Below are 18,354 nucleotides of genomic sequence, written 5' to 3' on the forward strand. Positions count from 1 at the left end.
CCCCGGCGTTTCTGTCCAGGGACAGTGAGGGGAGGGAGGAAAAAGGGACAGCTTATACTGGCTTGGGATGGGGAGCTGGGAGGGAAGAAAAGTGTTGGGGGTGGGGGAGACCGGAGGAGTTGCTGGGGTGGGGAATAGGTATTTGGGGGGGGTCACTGCTGGGAGGAAAGGGACATTACTAGGCAAGGGAACATTGTTGAGAGGAGGGGTCTTTGCTGGTGGTGGGTAGAGGTGGGATCTGTGCTGAGGATAGAGACATTTCTTGGGGAGGGGTCTGTGCTGGGAGAAGAGACATTACTAGGGGTACTAGGCATTGCTAGGAAGAGGGAGCTTTGCTGCGGGTTGGAGGGGGTCTATGATGGGAGGGTGTCATTTCTAGTGGGAATAGGGAGGCTTGTCCCGGAAAGAGCGAATCTGTGGGCGATGAAGTCGGCCCTGTGGCCGCGGTTTGCGGGCTGGCCGCCCCGCAACCAAATCGGGGGCGCCCGGGAGCCGCCCGCGGACAGGTTTCAATTATCGCAGCTGCTGCGGCTCCCCACACCCTCCCGGCCTCGGGCCCAGCGCCCACGCCCCGCGGATGCAGAGGAACCGCTGTGGGGACCAGGGCTGGAGGGTGGGGGGAAGAAGAGAATCTCTCTCTCTGGAGAGTACAACGTGTACGTACTGCATGAGAAATGTGACCAGGTGGAAAGAGCGACGGAGTGGGAGTCAGGAAGTCTTGAGTTCGAATTCCACCTCAGACGCTTACTAACAGTGTTACACCCCTCAACAAAGCCCTTTTGCATTCTCTGAGCTTGAATTGCCTGGCCTGTAAAATGCGGATAATAGCACCAGGAAACCCTTTGCTCAGGCTTGCTGTTAGACCCTGGCCAAGTCACTTAAAGCCTTAGGACCCCAGGCAGCTTTCTAAGACTATAACTTTCAGAGGAGGAGCCATTCTGCTTAGAGGGAGGGAGGTTTCCCTTCTGGAGATCCCCACACTGAGAAAGAAAGGCACAGGTCCATTCATTCCCTTCCTGCCCTCCCCACTTCCCAAGGTTTATTGTGAGGTTCAAAGGAAATAATGTAGCCTGAAAACTACGCAAACCTTAATGTGATCCAGGGGTGGGGAACCTGACTGCTTATCATTATTATTGTTATTATCATTATTATTTTGGTTTGGAGCTGTGTTTTCCGGGTGAAGGGAGCAGCAGAGACTCCTTCTACCTGGCAGGTATTAGACCAGCATCTGGTCTGCAATTTATAACCCTAGGGAGTTACTTGGGCCTTTGAGAGATGGTACTTATCCAGGGTAACTTGGTCCACACATGTCAGAGGGAGGTCCCTCTATACCACTCCAAGCTCCCTTCTCAGCAGCAGACCAGGGCATAGCAGCAGTAGTCAGCGGTGGTTTTGAGGCCTGAGTGGGGGTGGGGGGACATTGTACATTCAGAAGAGAAACATTGAAAGAGGTCTGGGAACAAGTCCCTCTCTGGGCCACGGTAACACCCTCATGTACATGTGAGCCTCGGGTCAGTTCAAGCACGTTCCACCTCCCTCAGTCCACACACACACACACACACACACACACACACACACACACACACAGCTGGGAGTACCCCAAAATCAAGGTCCTGATGCATCCTGGGTCTTCAGGTGCTCCCCTCCCTTCTGTATCTAGAGGGGCTGCTCGTGCCTAACCCTTAGCAGTGAAAGGCTGGACCCTTATGGTGACCTTGCTGTCAGCAGAGGTCAGGCAACTCTTAGCCAGCCTGATGGTTCTGGATGGACCCCAGCTGGGGATTAGCCTGGAGAGCCCCAAAGGAAACCTATGGCCTCAGGGAGCCACCAAGCCCAGCAGTTCAAGGGAGAAGCCTCTCTTCAAGACCCAGATAATTGTTTTATAACTACAAGTGGGCTTCCTTTGATATTCATAATCACGAATATTAGTATAGCCTTTTCAAATTTACAAAACATTTTACATAGCAACTCTTTTGATCCAAACAAGCCCATGAAGTTTTTTTTTTTGGTTTTTGTTGGGGTTTTTTTTTGCTAGGCAATGGGGTTAAGTGACTTGCCCAGGGTCACACAGCTAGTAAGTGTTATGTGTCTGAGGCCAGAGTTGAACTCAGGTCCTCTGGAACCCAGGGCCGGTGCTCTATCCACTGTGCCACCTAGCTGCCCCATCATGAAGTATTATCACAGATGAGGGGTTTTATTTTACAGATGAGGAAACTGAGGCTCAGAGAGTTGAAATGAGTTGGCCCAGAATCATACAGCTATTAAGCAAAGGAAGAGGAATTTGAACCCAGTTCTTCCTGACCCAAAAGACAACACTATCCATTATGCCACACTGCCTCTTTAAAGAGCAGGAATGTTACAGAACCACCATCTAGTCCATCCACTTCCCTCCCATTTTACAGATGAGGAAACTGAGCCCTGGGAGGGGAAGGGACTTGCCCTAGATCATAAGTAGGATTCAAACCCAAGTCCTCTGACTCAGTCTAGTGTTCTTTCCATGGACCAGACTGTTTTCCTCTGTGAGATATTTTCTGTAAATCAAATTTCTGTATATCAAATCCCATTTTCTCACTGACTTGCATTATCAGATCAGCACTATGTCTCCCTGGAGAAGGAGGGAGGAGTGGCATTCCAAAGGTAATAAAATCAATTTAAAGAATGAACGTCTCTTCAAAATATCACGTTTAAATGAAAGAAGAAAGACAGCCTGGAATAATGGATGAAGACGTTGGAGTCAGGAAGACTTCAGGCTGCCTCCCTAATACACATCAGCCATGTGATCCTGGGCAAGTCACAACCTCAAAGTCTCCCAGGTAAATCTCTAACACTAAATTACAGATCAATTTGCTGATCTGTATTGATGAAGGGAGTTTCCATACTAGAAATTCTCCTCCTTTCCCTCCCCCTCACAAATGAAGTTATAGGCCCTTTTTAAAAGAATAGTAGAGATGATAAAATTCAGAAGATGAGGTTTAGCAAAGGAAAAATCTGACTACAGCAATATAAATAAAGATGATACTGAAAGACAACAGAAAAAGACATTTTAAGTGCTAATAGAAAGAGTTGTGGACCATCAGTCACATTCCCGTAGTTAGGTGGCATTGCTTAACTGATAACTTATACCTGATAACTGTTTTCAGGGGAATTTACTTTGTGGGCAGGGCAGGGCTATTTGAAGGGATGATTGGATTGGTGGGTTGAGGATTGGTTGGGACTGGTTGAGAAGTGTCCATTCTATCCAAACAAAAATTCATAAAGTAATAAGATGTCGATAAAAATATTACCAAAATCTGAGAGTCAGGGCAACTGGGCTGTGGGGGGTGAGGGGGGCAGGAAGACAGTACCTGCTGCTAATAGCCATCTGAACAGATAGCCTGTAAATTCGTGGAAAAGCTGGAGCTCTGGGCTGGTATCTGGGTAGCTGCAGCGCCTAGCTGTGTATATTGCAAGGAGAGAGAATGAAGAGGTACAACTCTTTGTGTGGCTCTGTAGAGGTAGTGTTCCTGAATAGCTTTATGTCTGAGCCTCCTTTCCTTAGGGCAAAAGTGTGGAATGGGGAAAAAAAGTAGAGGCCCTCCGTGTGAATCCTGGAGCTGTTATGTATGATCTGTGTGACCTTGGGTAATTCCCTTAATCTTTTGGGACCCCAATTGATCATCTATAAAATGAGAAGGTGGGAGCAAATGATCTTTTTCAGTTCTAAATCTATGATCTGTCTGCTGTGGGTTTCTCTTAGGGAGTTGTGTGGATAGACCTGTGCTGAGAGTTGCCTGAGACCCCAGCAGAGGGTGGGTTGTGGTTACCATCAGACAATTACATCTGAACTTTTTTTTTTCTCAACATTTTTTAAGCTCTTCTCAGGTACATCAGAAATCTCGGGACCCTGGCAGAAAGTAACTAAGGTCACCTTTTTTTTTTAGTTCAGCACATAAATTTAGGACAAACCACAGAGTTTCCTTGGAACACATGGAACTGAGAAGTGTCTCAATTTCAGCCATCCAGCCACCCCAATCTTGTTCTCTGTCCAATGGCAGCCTTGCTGAAGATCAGGCTAGCATTCTGAATGAGTGGCCAGGGAGGGCCTCAGAACCACGGACTCTCAGAATTGCAAGGGACCCCCTGAGGCCATCTAGTCTGCCCTAGCACTGAACAGAAATCCTCTCCTGCAACCTCTTCACCAAGTGGTCCTCAGCCTCTACTTGAAGGCTTCCAGTGACTTCCCAAGACAGCTCGTTGTACTTTGGTAACAGCTTTAACTATAATGACGCTATTGCTTATACCATACCAGTCAAATGCCACAAAAGTTAACTGTAATTGGGAAATATTTAACCTTAATTAACAACTAATTAACCTTAATTAACAATACTTCCAACTGCCAGGTGATTAAAATTGTAATTGGGAAATATTTAACAAGACAAAAATACAATAGAATGTAGATAATACTGATATGTGGTTTTCCAAGTCAATATGGGGGCAGTTAGGTGGTGAAGTAGATGGGGGTGCCCTTGAATCAGGAGGACCTGAGTCCAAATCCAGCCTTGGACACTTCCTAGCTGTGTGACCCTGGGCAAGTCACTTGACTCTGCCTCAATTTCCTCATATGTAAAATGAGCTAGAGAAAGAAATAGCAAACCACTCCATTATCTCTGCCGGGAAAACTTCAAATGAGGTCACGAAGTGTTGGACAGGACTGAAAACAACTCAGCAAACAACAAAGTCAATATGCATCCCATGGGAATCTGTGTGTACCTCACTGGCCCGTTTCCATCTGAGTTTGACAGCACTGCCTTACACCAAGCTGAAATGGATCTTTCTATAACTTCTGCTGAATGTGCCTCACTCTACCCTCTGAGGCGGAGCAGAGCAAGGCTAATCCTTCTCCTATGTGACATCCCTGATAATACCTGAAAATAGCTATCATGTCTCCACTTTTCTCCCCAGCAGCCTTCTCTTCTCCTGGGTAAGCATTCCCAGCTCCTTCAGCTAATTCTCATAAAATGTAATCTCCATACTCTTCATCATCTTGGGCACGGTGCAATTTATTTACGTCCTTCCTCAAATTTGGAGCCCAGAACTGAACGTGTATTCTGATGTGGTCTGAATGAGACTAAGCGTGTGGGTATTTTCCGCTCTCTGGTCCTGGACAGTGTGAAGGTGAAAGATTATCACTTAAGAGGCCCACGGTGGGGTTTGGAGAGTTGAGACTGCTGGCCATTCTGGGCTCGAGGGAGCAGGGGTGCTTGATTCCTCTTGGGGTTGGTTTGGAGAAGGCCAGCACGGCTACCCAGAAATACTTCACTGATTTTCAGCTTTCTGAGTCAATCATTGCTGTGTCCTGCAGCATCCAGTCTTAATGGACTAGCAAGTATTTCCATTATAAGCCCAAGTCCTCAAGTGTTTATTACTCAGCTATAAAACCTGGCCTGGGCTGACCCTGGGTGTGGGGTTCAGTTCAGCACAGAGTGTAAGGACCTGTGGTCTAGCACAAGGGTGGGGAACCGGTGGCCTCGAGGCCCTCTAGGTCCTCAAGTGTGGCCCTTTGACTGAAGGCCTCAGATTCCCCACCCCTGGTCTAGCACAACCCCCAAGGAAATAGCAGGACCTTCCTACTGGGTGTCTGTCTCTGAACCTGGGGATGGGGTCACCCTACCCTTCACAGCCTAGACAGGTCAGGAAAGAGCTACAGCCCAGAGAAAAACTCCACCCTACCCCACTCTCCAAATGTGAGTTCCAATTTGACCACTTTCTACTTTTGACCTTGAGCAAGTCACCTCTCTTTCAGCTCTACCTACTGACCTCCCTGGCTTCCTTTAAGTTCCAACTAAAATCCCGCCTTCTCCAGGAAGCCCTCTTAATCCCAGGGCCTTCCCTCTACTGATTATTTCCTATTTATCCTGCATATAGTTTGTGTGTAGATTTTTGTTTGAATGTTGTCTTCCACATTAGACTGTAAGCTCTCTGAGGCCAGGGATTGTCTTTTGTCTCTTTTTGTATCCCCAGCTCTTAGCATAGTGCCTGGCACACAGAAGGTGGTTAATAAATATTTATTAATTGATTGATTATCGATCTCTTAAGTCATTTTCCAGTTATGTCTGACTCTCCATGACCCCATCTAGGGTTTTATTGGCAGAGATACTGGAGTGGTTTGCCATTTCCTTCCCCAGCTCATTTTTACAGATGAGGAAACTGAGGCAAACAAGGTTAAGTGACTTAAAGGTCACACAGCTAGTAAGTGTCTGAGGCTGGATTTGAACTCACGAAGATGAGTCTGCCTGACTCTGGACCCAGCACTGTGCCTCGGTTTTCTCTTCCTTAAAAGGAAAAGGGTTACTAATAGGTCATTTATCAAAGGACAATAAACAGTTCACAAAAGAAGAATCGCCAACTATTACCACCCATATGATTGCTCCAAATTACTAGTGGTGAGAGAAATTAAAATCAAAACACCCCTGAGGTTTTGCTTCACATACAGTAAATTGGCAGGGATGGGAAAAGAAGGGAGTAGTCAATGTTGGCAGAGCTGTGGAAAGACAGGCATTTTGTTAGCACAGCTGCAAATTCATCCAGCTATTTTTTTCAGGCAATTGAAGTTAAGTGACATGCCCAGGGTCACACAGCTAGTAAGTGTCTGAGGTCACATTTGAACTCAGGTCCTCCTGACTCTATCCATTGGTGGTACTCTATCCACTGCACCACCTAGTTGCCTCTCCAGCTATTCTTTTTTGTTCCCCCCAACTATTCTTTAAAGCAATCTGGAATTAAGCAAAGAGAGTAACTGAGAAATCCCTATTCTTTGACCCAGAGATTCCACTGTTAGGCACATATCCCAAGGAGGTCACTGATAAAAAGAAAGGCCCCATATTGACCAAATATTTATAGCAGCTTTTTAAAAATCATCAGTTGGGGAATCACAAACGCATTGAACACACAAACTTAATAGAATCACTAAGCAAATTGAACACATGAACATAATGGAATATTTCTGTCTAGGAAGAAATGATGAATACAGAGAAGCCTGGGAAGGCTTCCCTGAACTGATATAGAATGAAATAAGCAGAACCCGGAAAACAATATACAAAGTGACCATGACAGTGTAAGTGGAATTGAAACAATGTTATGAAATTTTCAATGACCAAACTGGGCTCCAGAAAAGAGCTGGGAGAAGGTGCTGTCCTGACTTCTTTGTTAAGAAGGGAGCTGGTGGGTGTGGAGCACAGCATCTAACCAAATTAGTGTTTGTCCTTCGTTCTCAAAGGGAACCAATGACATCCAAAGGGGTTGTCTTGACTTGGAAGTGAATTGGGTTTAAGTGAGGCAGAGCTGCATAAAGTCATCAGCTTCACTCTCTCCTCCAGAATCTTCAGAGTCCAGTGACAAGACCCCCTCCCTCTGATTGTTATTCTTTATTTCAAGAGAAGAATTTGGGAGGGGAAAAGGAAGAGATAAACTGGGATATATAGTTGGGAAGGAAAAGGCAAGAGATAAGGTTGCATAAGGAAATAAAAACAGATCAATAAAATTTTATTTTAAAAAAATGAGGAGGGAGGGGCAGCTAGGTGGCACAGTGGACAGAGCACCAACCCTGGAGTCAGGAGGACCTGAGTTCAAATCCAGCCTCAGACACATAACACTCACTAGCTATGTGACTCTGGACAAGTCACGTAACCCCAACTGCCTCACCCCCCCCCAAAAAAATAAGAGAGATTGGACTATGTGGACCTCTCAGCTTGGCCTCCACTCCTCTTCACATGCCACTGAATAAAGCTGGAATAAATCATGAATCTGTGCTTACTGGGACCACTACAAATTTACGTTATTTAATTTTTAATTATTGGGCTCTTGCTGCAGCAAGGCAATCCTCCCTAATTGATTCACTATCTCATTCATTGCAATGGCTCTTCCAAACCTTTTCATCTTTCCTCAAATCTCCCATGGCTCCCCCCATCCCCAGCTGATAGATTGATCTGTATTTTACTGATAAAATTCAGGTCATTTTTGGAGAGCTCCCTCTTCTCCTCTCCTCTCCTCACAGCACCCAGAAGCCTTCTGCTACTTCATCTTTGTCTCACATAATAAGGTGGCCTTTCTCCTTGCAAAGTCTAACCCCTCCACCTGCTCAAGGGATCCCACTCCTTCCCATCCTCTCTAGCTAATTGCCCCCCTTTATCCAGCCCTACTCTCTCACTTATCTTCAATTTTTCCCTGTCTGCTAGCCTTGTCCTTAGTGCCTACAAACACATTCATGTTTTAGCTGTCCCTTAAAAACCCTCACTTGTTTTTTTTTTTAAGCTCTTAAACTCACTTAGGATTATTTAGCCATACAACCTAGTAGCTGGATGGTACAGTGGGTAGAGTACTTGTCTTGGAATCAGGATAGACCTGAATTCAAATGTGGCTTCAGATGCTTCCTAGCTGTGTCACCCTGAGCAAGTCACTTAACCTCTGTTGGCCTCAGTTTCCCCATTTGTAAAATAGGAATAATAGCACCTACCTCCCAGAGTCACTGTGTGTCTCAAATGAGATAATATTTGTAAGGCACTCAGCACAGTGCCTGACTCATAGTACTACGTAAATGTTAGCTATTTTATTATTATCATCATGATCATTCTATGTTTCGCCTCCCTTTCATGGCTAACCTCCATGAGAAGTCTGTCTGCAATAGACGCCTTCATTTCCTTTCCTTTCATTCTCTTCTTGACTCTAGTCTGGCTTCACATCATCATTTAATTGAAATTGCTCTCTCCAAAGTTACCAATGACCTCTTTGTTGCCAAATCTAATGGCCTTTGCCCAATTCTTTCTCCTTGACCTCTCTGTAGCCTTTGACACTGTTGTTCACCCTCTCCCCCTTGATTCTCTCTCTCTCTCTTTTTTTTTTCAGTGAGGCAGTTGGGGTTAAGTGACCTGCCCAGGGTCCCACAGCTAGGATTCTTTGTTTTCTCTAGGTTTTCAGGACACCTCCCTTCTCCTGGTTCTCTTCCTACCTCAGTCTCCTTCCATCCAGGTCATACCACCCAACCATGTTTGTCCACCAAGGCTCTGTTCTGGGCCCTTTTCTCTCCTCGTCCTGCTTCATTGGTGATCTCATCAGTTCCATGGATTCAATTATCATTTCTCTGCTCATGATTCTCAGATCTACTTATCCAGCACTAATCTCTCTTCTGACATATCTCCAATTGTCTATCAGACATTTCAAACTGGATGTCCAGTAAACATCTTAAACTCAACATGTCCAAAAATTACTTCATTATCTTTCCCCCTAAACCCTCCCCTCTTCTTAACTTTATTATTGTCAAAGACACCATCATCCTCCCAGTTATCAAGGCTCCTAACCCAGGAACCCAGGCTTATCCTCAGCGGCTCAGCCTCATCTACCTCCCTATTGTCATCTTCTGCCAAGGAAGGCCTGTTGATTTCACCTTTGCAATATTTCTCTCTCCTCTGACACTCCCCCCACTCTGGTGTAGACCCTCACCACTTTATGCCATGATTACTGCAATAGCTGCTGGAGCGGTTGTCTGCCCTACATCTCTCTCCACTCCAGGCCATCATCCATTCAGCCACCAAAGTGATCTTCCCAAAGTGAAAGCCTAACCATGTCACCCTCCTATTTAATAAACCCCATTGGCTCCTATTAACTGGAGGACGGACTTTTAAAGTCTTTCATGACTTGGCTCCTTCCTCCCTTTCCAGTCTTCTTAATCTTATATACCACCTATGATCATTCTACGATCCAGTGACTCTGGTCTCTGCTATTTCTCCAGCAAGACACTCCATCTCCCAACTCTGTTGGGAATTGCTTGGAATTCTTTCTCTCCTCATCTCCTCTTGACTTCCCTTGGGTCTCAGCCAAAATCTCACCTTCTATGGAAGCTGTTCCCAATGCCCCTTAATTCTAGCACCTTCCCTCTGTCCATTATCTCCAGTTTGTCCCATCTATATCTTATTTGTACCTAGGTGTGAACTTGCTGACTTCCTTATTAGACTGTAAGCTCCTTAAGGGCAGGGACTATTTTTTGCACTTCTTTGTATTCTAGGTGCTTTACTTAGTACCTGAGACTTAATAAATGTTTGTTGACTGACTATCTGATTGAATAAATATTTGTTGAATGAATGTAAGGAGAACTCTAACTGCAGCAGCCCCAATTAGTGCTCATCTAGCTTCTGCCTGGAGACCTCCAGTGACAGGAACTCACTACCTCCTGAGACAGCCCATCCTGCTTCAGGACAGTTTTCATTATTAGGAAGTTCTCACTTATTTAAAGACATGAGCTGGTAAGCACGGGGCAGGCCCAGTCCTGACCCAGCTAGACATAGTTTACATGACCCTTTAAAAGATTATAATGATCATGAAAATGGGTATTAGGAAGCCTTTGAGACCTAGGCCCTGAGGATGGAGAGATGGATGCAGCGAGGGAGGAATGGAAGGGAGAAGGAACTACAGGAAGTCGTGTCTGGAGGGAGACTCAGGACCCTCCCCGGGAGGATGAGACCCTTTCAGTGCTGTGGCCACTCACCCAAGGGGAGCAAGAATGCCATTGACACAGAGCCCTCCCCTCCCCTTCTCCTGCCCTTGGCTTCTGCCAGTGCTGGGGACCACCAAGTGGAAGCTCAGGCGGAAGAGCCTCCACCCACCCCCCCCCGAAAGAGCTCAGGACTTGTGCCCCCCAAAGCCCCCTCCCCAGCACTCTCAGGCCACACCGCAGCCTGCTCTTGCAGCTTTCAGCCACAGGCAAAGCAGTGCCCCCACCTTTCAGGAGAGTTGCTGGCCAGCTGGCCCAGCGTGGGGGGACCAGGAAGGGGGAGGCTGGAAACCCTTCCTGGAAAAATCCAGCGTCTAGAGCATGCTTTCGCTAGCACAGCTCTCCTCTGGTGGCCCCAAGCTTGGGGCCGACGCCTCCCCACCCCACCAGCACGGCGGGTCAGGGTTGCCCCACCCCCTTCTCCCCACGCTCGAGCCACGTGGGGCCTCAAGGGGCGTGCCCCTAAGAACCCCGCAGTAAAAGCAGGCAGGGGCTCGTCTTGAGGTCCTTTCCAGCTCTAAATCTCTGATCCCGGGCGTGGAGCGCTTCCAGCAGAGGGAGGACGGTCCCAGCCTCTTGTTCCAGTGAGGTCAGACTAAGTAGGAGCTGGCGACACGCAGACTCTCCTAGACTTCAGGCAGCCTGCCAGGACCCGGGCAGATGGCGGGAGGGCCTCTTGGGACGTGGATGGGAGCCGACTCGCCTAAGCCTAGCCTGGGGAACCGAGCTCCGCAGGGGCCCAGCGCTGGGGCACTTGCTGGACTCTGGGTATCCCCCCCCAAATCAGGTGTAGGCCATTTGTGTGTGTGGTTCTCTGACTCAAGGGATTTCAAGTCTGTGTTCGGAGAAACCGGAAGGAACCCCACAAAGAGATAGCCCCTGTCCCCCACCCTTACTTCCCCATTGCCTGATTCTCTGACCGTCTCCAACCCCCTGGAAATATGGACCCTATTCTAGTCTTAGATCTCCTAACTCGGGCAAGCTTTTACCTTATTTCGCTAGGGCTCAGGCCTCTGTGATACTTCACAGCTCTCTCCTCACCCATGGGGGCACCCTCCTTCCCATTCCCTTCTTCCCCCACCACTCACTGTCCAGCTCCCCTTTATGTATTGTGTTCCCCCATTAGAATATGTTTTCTGTTAGAACATTAGAATGTGTTGTTTCTATCTGTATCCCCTCCACACCAAATGTTCCTATGAGCTATTTGTGCTGGACCTGTGGTAGAACCTTTCGTGCTGGTATTGGTCTGATCAGCCACAGTCAGACAGATTGTACCTTGACCCCCATATAGTGATGGCATTTGGGTTCTCTTTTGAGCATGAAGGACCACTATTTGTATCCCCAGCCTTTAGTATGGTGACTGACCCATAGTAGATGCTTAATAAAGCTTGTCCTGTGTTCCTGCATCCATCCATCCATCCCTCCATCTATCTCTGTCTGCTTATCTACCTGTCTGCATATCTTTCTTTCTATCTATCTCTATCTATCTATCTATCTATCTATCTATCTATCTATCTATCTATCTATCTATCTATTTATCCTTCTTTCTCTCTGTATCCATCTGTCTGTCTGCCTGCCTGTCTTCTCTCTCTCTCTACCTACCTATCTCTGCATGTCTATCTATCTGTCTGTCTGCCTGCCTACCTGTCTATCTATCAATCTGTCTGTCTGTCTGTCTCTGTCTGTCTGTCCGTCCATCTGTCTGTCTGCCTGTCTGTTTCTCTCTCTCTCTCTCTCTCTCTCTCTCTCTCTCTCTCTCTCTCTCTCTCTCTCTCTCTCTCTCTCTCTCTCTCTATTGTTTGTGGCTGGGGCTGTGGACAGTCTCTGTAGCTGCATCTTTCCCAAGGCAGATGAGGAGATGAAGGAGAGGCTTCTCACCCAGGAGAGGCTTGCCATTTTCAGGAGAGGTTGGGCCTTTCAGAATAGGCCCCTCTTCTTTGAGAGTCTAGGGGTAATTCTCACTGTCCTCTCCTGGGGTGAGCAGTGATGCTTCCTTCAGAATCAGTTTCCATGGCAGTACAGCTTCCCCTTCATAGAACCTTTGGCTGCCTGACGCTTTAAGGCCCTCAGCCTGGTTCTGGCCATCTGAGGGTAGGAAATAAGGCTGGAGGGCTGAGCTGTCTCCATTCTGGCCTCTTCTGGAGACAAGGACCAGCATCCACACATGGGATGTAAATGCAGTCAGGCACTCAGCAATATGCATGTCTCACAGGAGGGGGGTTGGGAGGGGACACAAAGAGAATCTGGGAGGATGAGGAGAGAGGTCAAAGACAGAGCTGACAGGAGTCAGAGGGGTAGAGGATCTTGGTCTTTGCCAAGGGCAGGAGGAGAAGTTAGGGGGAGGGGAGGTAAAAAGGAAGGGCTAGGGAAGGAGGAAGAAGAGCTGGGGCCAGGACAGGAGAAGTCATGGGGTTGGAGTAGCAACCTTCTCTTGTATAGAACCCCTCCATTCCTCATCTCTGTGTCTTCCAGATATTAACTTCCTTAGTTAAAAAGTTTCAACCAGGCAATAAAAATCTTGAAGCTTGATTCAGAAACAAGCAACCAGAAGACTTCAGACCTTTGCAAAGAGGAAATCTTTTCCAGGAAATTTCATACTTTGTTGAAGAGCCAGGAAAAAGCAAGAAGAAAATTCTCACCAGCTGGTGACCAAAATTTTGTGCTTTGCAAAGGGAATTTCACATGACTTGGGGCAGTGCCTGAGCCTACCTTTCCACAGAAGCTTTCTTTGATAGGTCACTCAAGGTGGATGGAGCAATGATAACAGCACAGAAGGCATAGCTGCTCATCCACGATTTGGCTTCTGCCTTCTCTGTCAAGGTGAATGATCTCTGGACTGGAAAGGTCTGAGGAAAAATGATTACTAGGGGGTTGAAAGCCAAGATAAGTAGGGAGATAGTAACAGAGTACCTAGCTGCCTTTGAAAATCCATTTCACCAAGTCTAGGTGAACTACATGGGCAGGATGTAATTACTGAGCTGCTGTCAATGATCATTGAAACATTGTGGGAAACAGGAGGGAGAATGCCAGATTTAAGAAGGGCAAATATCCCAATTTTTAAAAAAAAACAGGACATCAAGTCTATAAATTATAGGCCAGAGAGCTCTCCCTCAATTTCTAGCAACATTGTAGAATGTGTTATAAAAGGGATGGGTAATGAACAATCAGAAAAGGAAGCAGTGATCATGAAATAGCCAGGGTGGCTTCATCAAGAATGAGTCAGGCCAGACCACTTGGCTTTCCTTTCCTGATGGGGTCACTAAACTGAGAGATTCAGGGAATAGTACAGATAGAGTCTGCTTAAATGTTAGCAAAGCATTTGACAGAGTTCTTAGGCTAGGAGATGAGAGCCTGGCTGAAAATAAGCAAAGGCAGGTGGGATTAAGAGAAAGAGCCAGAGCTGGAGAGAAGTGTCGGTGGTCCAAGGAACTCCATTTTTAACAGTGCTGATGCAGTGTGAACCCAGGATTCTCTCCTCTCATTAGCCTTGCCTCAGGAAGAAGGAGAAGGGGAAAAGAGGGTGAGGAGAAGAGATGGGAGGGAGGAGAAGAGAGATGAGGCAAGTGGAGGAGGGGAGGGAAGGGGGGATCATAGGCAAAAGGAGGAGGGAAGAGAAGGATGGAGAATGGAGGGATGGGCAAAGAAGAGAGGGAGAATGGGGGCAGGAGGGTAAGAGTGAAGGAATGATAGGAGAAAGAGAAGAGGGAAGAGCAGATAAGGATAGAAGGGAGAGAGAGGACAGCACAGGTGGAGGGATGGACAGGGGAAGGGGTATGGGAGTTGAAGGGAAAGAAGGAAGAGGAAGAAAGAGGAGAGAGAGAGAAAAAGAGAGAGAGAGAGAGCCCTTGCAACCTCCTAAGCTTTCTGTGTATGAGGAAGGGAGAGAAAAGAGGGGAATTCCAGCGGGAGCCCTGTTATCAGAGCTTAGGAAGAGGGTGCCATTGGTGGGGGAGAGGCAGTACAGATGGCGCCACATAAGGGCCAGAAGTCCAGGGGCAGGCAAGTGGCCTGGGCGCCTGGCTGGCTGCAAGAGTCCAAGTTTTTGTGTCCCTGGTTCTGGCTTAGATGGCAACCCTCCTGATCCCTGGAGCCTGGGGCTGAGTGATGACATGGAGATCTGAGATTGAAGATGAAGCCCTGCCCATTAAGAAGCCCACACACAGGGCACTGCCCACTCTGAGGGCCCCTTCCCTACGCCTCCTTTGGCTCCCAGCAGCCTATGGGTCAGTCACTTTTGCAGCATCCTATGCCTACCCGCCCTACACACACACACCCTTGGCTCTGAGGAAACCAGCCCAGAAATGGAAAGTGACAGGCCAGGCCAGGGGCTCTAATTGGAAAAACACATATATGTGCATGGGTCATGAGGCTGAGAGAGGAGACAGAGCCAGGCCCTGGGGACACCCCCACAGACAAGCAGGCCTCCCTGGCAGCACTCTGGCTGCCAGTCTGCTCTCCTATCCTCTGCAATGCCCACCCTCCCCCTTTCCTGCTGGAGAAATGCCTGTCACTTTGGTGTTTCTGCAAATAAACCACAGCTTCTGCCCTTTGGGGGAAGGAAATTCAATCTCTGCACACCTCGGGGAGAGCCAGAGAAGACTTCTGGATTTGGCATCTCACTTTATGACTCCTGGAATGAGTGGTTTGGGTGATGCTGGAGCAGCACAAATCAGCTCCCTTCTTCCCAACACACATTCACAAACTTTCACCTTCCCAGCACGTGTACATTGACCCATCCCCCAGAGCAGTAACAGAGGCCTGGCCTGGGAGGAAAGGCCGGGTGGTATCCCCATGTAACCCTAGGCAAGCCCACAGACTCATAGAAGTGAGCTGGAAGGTGCCTCAAAGACCCCTAGTCCAATCCCCTCATTTTATAGGTGGGGACTCAAGACCCAGACAGATGAAATGATTTCCCTGCTTTATGTAGGCGGCAAGTGTCAGAGGTGGGATTTGAACCCAGGACCTCTAATCCTGAAGCAAGCACTCTCCATTACACCAGGCTGTCCTTTCCTTTAAAAAAAAAATGTCTTACAGATCTTTTCTTTCTTTTTTTTTTTAAACATTGCCCTCACTTCCCACTGACCCCCTCAGGGACAATGGAATAAGAAATGTCATTAAGAAGAACAAACAAAAAGGATCTACAGTCTATCACCTCTCTACAGGGAGAGGAGTTGCATTTTTGCCACTGGGCTTTGGAAGTCTTTGTCACCCTTGCGTTCTTCATGGTCCACATTGAGCCAATGCGAGATGAATAAACCACAGAGGATTGTTTTCCCCTACCATACTTAGAATGGAAGCCCCTTTCGGGAAGGGACATTTCTTCATGTCCTTGTACCCCCCATTAACTAGCACAGTGACCGGCACATAGTAGGAGTGTAATAAAAACATGTTGTAAGCTGTGTGACCCTGGGCAAGTCACTTAACTCCATTGCCTAGCCAAAAAAAAATGTTGTAATTTGGCCCCAAAGAATCGCTATGAGAAGGTGCTCTCCCATTTTTTGCAGGAACGGAGACTATGGATGTCAAATGGTGCATACAATGTCAGACTTTTCTGATGTGTTTGTTAGCCTTGCTGAATTGTTTTCTCTCTGTCTTTTTTCATTGTTATAAGGCAGTGCTTCTCAGAGTTTGGTCCAGAGACCCCAGAAGGTCTGTGAGCTCAAAACTACTTTTGTAATAACAATAATAATGTTTCGATTTTTAATGTGATAAACATTGATAGATATAGCCCTATGAACAAACTCTCTGGGAGGGTCCACAATAAAGGGGTTGCAGAGGTTGGGGTGGTCCATAAGTGTTACACATATTTTCAGACTTTTTTCAGTGTATTGATCTACTGTGCTGTAAATAAACCACAGAGGATTTTTATTTCCTCTTTTTTTTTTTGCCTTAAAAAATACTACCATATTTGTTATATGATGTGGCTGTCTGAGAGTGATGTTGGGGGGAAACTATGGTAATGTCTCCAGAAGTTCATCTTTCTGCAAGACCAAATCGACTCTGAAACTCATGCCTTCTCGGTGCCGCCTACCCCTTGGGACCATCCCTCCCTTTGACTGAAAGGGTAGAGGGTGGACCTTGGAGAGTTCCTTCCAGATCCTTCATTTACCAGGAGCTTGGGGCAGACATCTCATTATTCCCTATGTGGTTGCAAGACTTTATCAAGCCCCCATCAGGTACCCTCCCCCCTCTTTTCAATTTCTTTTTATGCCTTGGGTTTCTCCATTAGACTGTGAGCTCCTTGAGGGCAGGCATTTCTTTGTATCCCCAGTGCTTAGCACGGTACTAGTAGACAGTAAGTGCTTAATAAATGTTTGTTGAATGGCTTCAAAAATACATCAATAAAAACTTATTTTTTAAAAGAGCATAAAAGGAATCAGAGACCAGTTTGAAACCTACTGTTATAAGAGATTGATTTCTGGGTGGGAGAGAGGAGAGGGGTACATTAGAAAATATAGGTGACAGGGGTAGTGAGGTGATGTAGTGGATAGAGCCTCGGCCTTGGAGTCAGAAGGACCTGAGTTCAAATCCAGCTTGAGACACTTGACACCAGCTGTGTGATCCTGGGCAAGTCACTTAACCCTGATTACCTCACCAAAAAGAAAAAAAAAAAGAAAATATAGGCAACATAAAAATATTTTAAAAAACATATATTTAAAAAAATTTTGAATGGTTGTTGAATTGAATTTTTAGAGCCATCATGACAACGTTTGGCCTGGTTCGTTATTTGGTTTGCGTCCGTTCATATAGGTCTTCCCAAGTTTCTCTGAATTCTGTTTATTTGCTGATTCTTTCCTAGTCAGTCCACAAGCATTTTTTAAGTGCTTTCAATGCGCCAAGTACTGTGCTAAATGCTGAGAATACAAGGAATGATCAGAAACCGTCCTTGCCTCCAGGGAGTTTACATTCTAAACCACATATAAACAAGTTGTGCACAGGGCAGATGCAAGGGGGTGTGTGTGTGTGTGTGTGTGTGTGTGTGTGTGTGTGTGTGTGTGCAAGGTGTGAAAGTCTTCCTGCAGAACATAGAATTTGAATTGAGTCTTAAAAGAACCAATGGGGGGGGAGGTGTGCAGCTAGGTGGCATGGTGAATAGAGCACTGGCCCTGGATTCAGGAAGACCTGAGTTCAAATCTGACCTCAGACACTTGACACTTGCTAGCTGTGTGACCCTGGGCAAGTCACTTCCATGGAAAGTGGGGGTTGAATTCTAAGCATGGGAGACAGCCAATACAAAGGCTCAGAGTCTGGAGATGAAGAGCTATTTCTAAGAAAAATCAAATAGATCAGCTTTTGTTGTTCACGTCCAACTCTTTGTGACCCCATTTGGGGTTTTCTTTTGGTAGCGGATGGTACTTGACAAAGATACTGGAGTGGTTTGCCATTTTCTCCTCCAGCTCATTTTACAAATGGGGAAACTGAGGTGAACAAGATTAAGTGACTTGCCCAGGGTCACACAGCTAATAAGTGTCTGAGGCTGGATTTGAACTCAGGTCTTCCTGATTCAAGGTCCGATGTTCTATCCACTGCACCACCTTGCTGCCAGAAATTTATTCCATTACGATTTAATGCCCTTTATTCAGCCATTCCTTTATCAATAGGCATCCACTTTGTTGTCAGTTTTTTTTCCTTATCTATCAAAAAGAATGTTGCTATAAACATTTTTGTATGTGTGCTACCTTTCCCTCTGACTCTCACTTCCTCGAGCTATTCCTTCCTTGGGTTTTCAGTTTACCCATCTGTAAAATGGGTCAAGAGGAGGTTGGACCAGATCACTTCTCAGTCCGGCATACTGGTGCATGGTATTCAATGCAATCCTGACTTCTATGGTG

General features: G+C 46.7%; 1 long non-coding RNA gene across 1 annotated transcript; it reads left to right on the top strand.

Moving 5' to 3' along the window:
- The first annotated feature begins 2,096 nt into the window (after positions 1-2,096).
- LOC110198159 (uncharacterized) lies at positions 2,097-10,081 on the top strand. The gene is made up of 2 exons (XR_002321680.2): positions 2,097-2,813; positions 3,921-10,081. It is a non-coding gene; the product is annotated as an uncharacterized LOC110198159 (long non-coding RNA).
- Positions 10,082-18,354: the final 8,273 nt, after the last annotated feature.

This window comes from Phascolarctos cinereus, unplaced genomic scaffold (genome assembly GCF_003287225.1).
Source record: "Phascolarctos cinereus isolate Bilbo 61053 unplaced genomic scaffold, phaCin_HiC Scaffold_726;HRSCAF=1367, whole genome shotgun sequence".
In the NCBI taxonomy this organism is placed as follows: Eukaryota; Metazoa; Chordata; class Mammalia; order Diprotodontia; family Phascolarctidae; genus Phascolarctos; species Phascolarctos cinereus.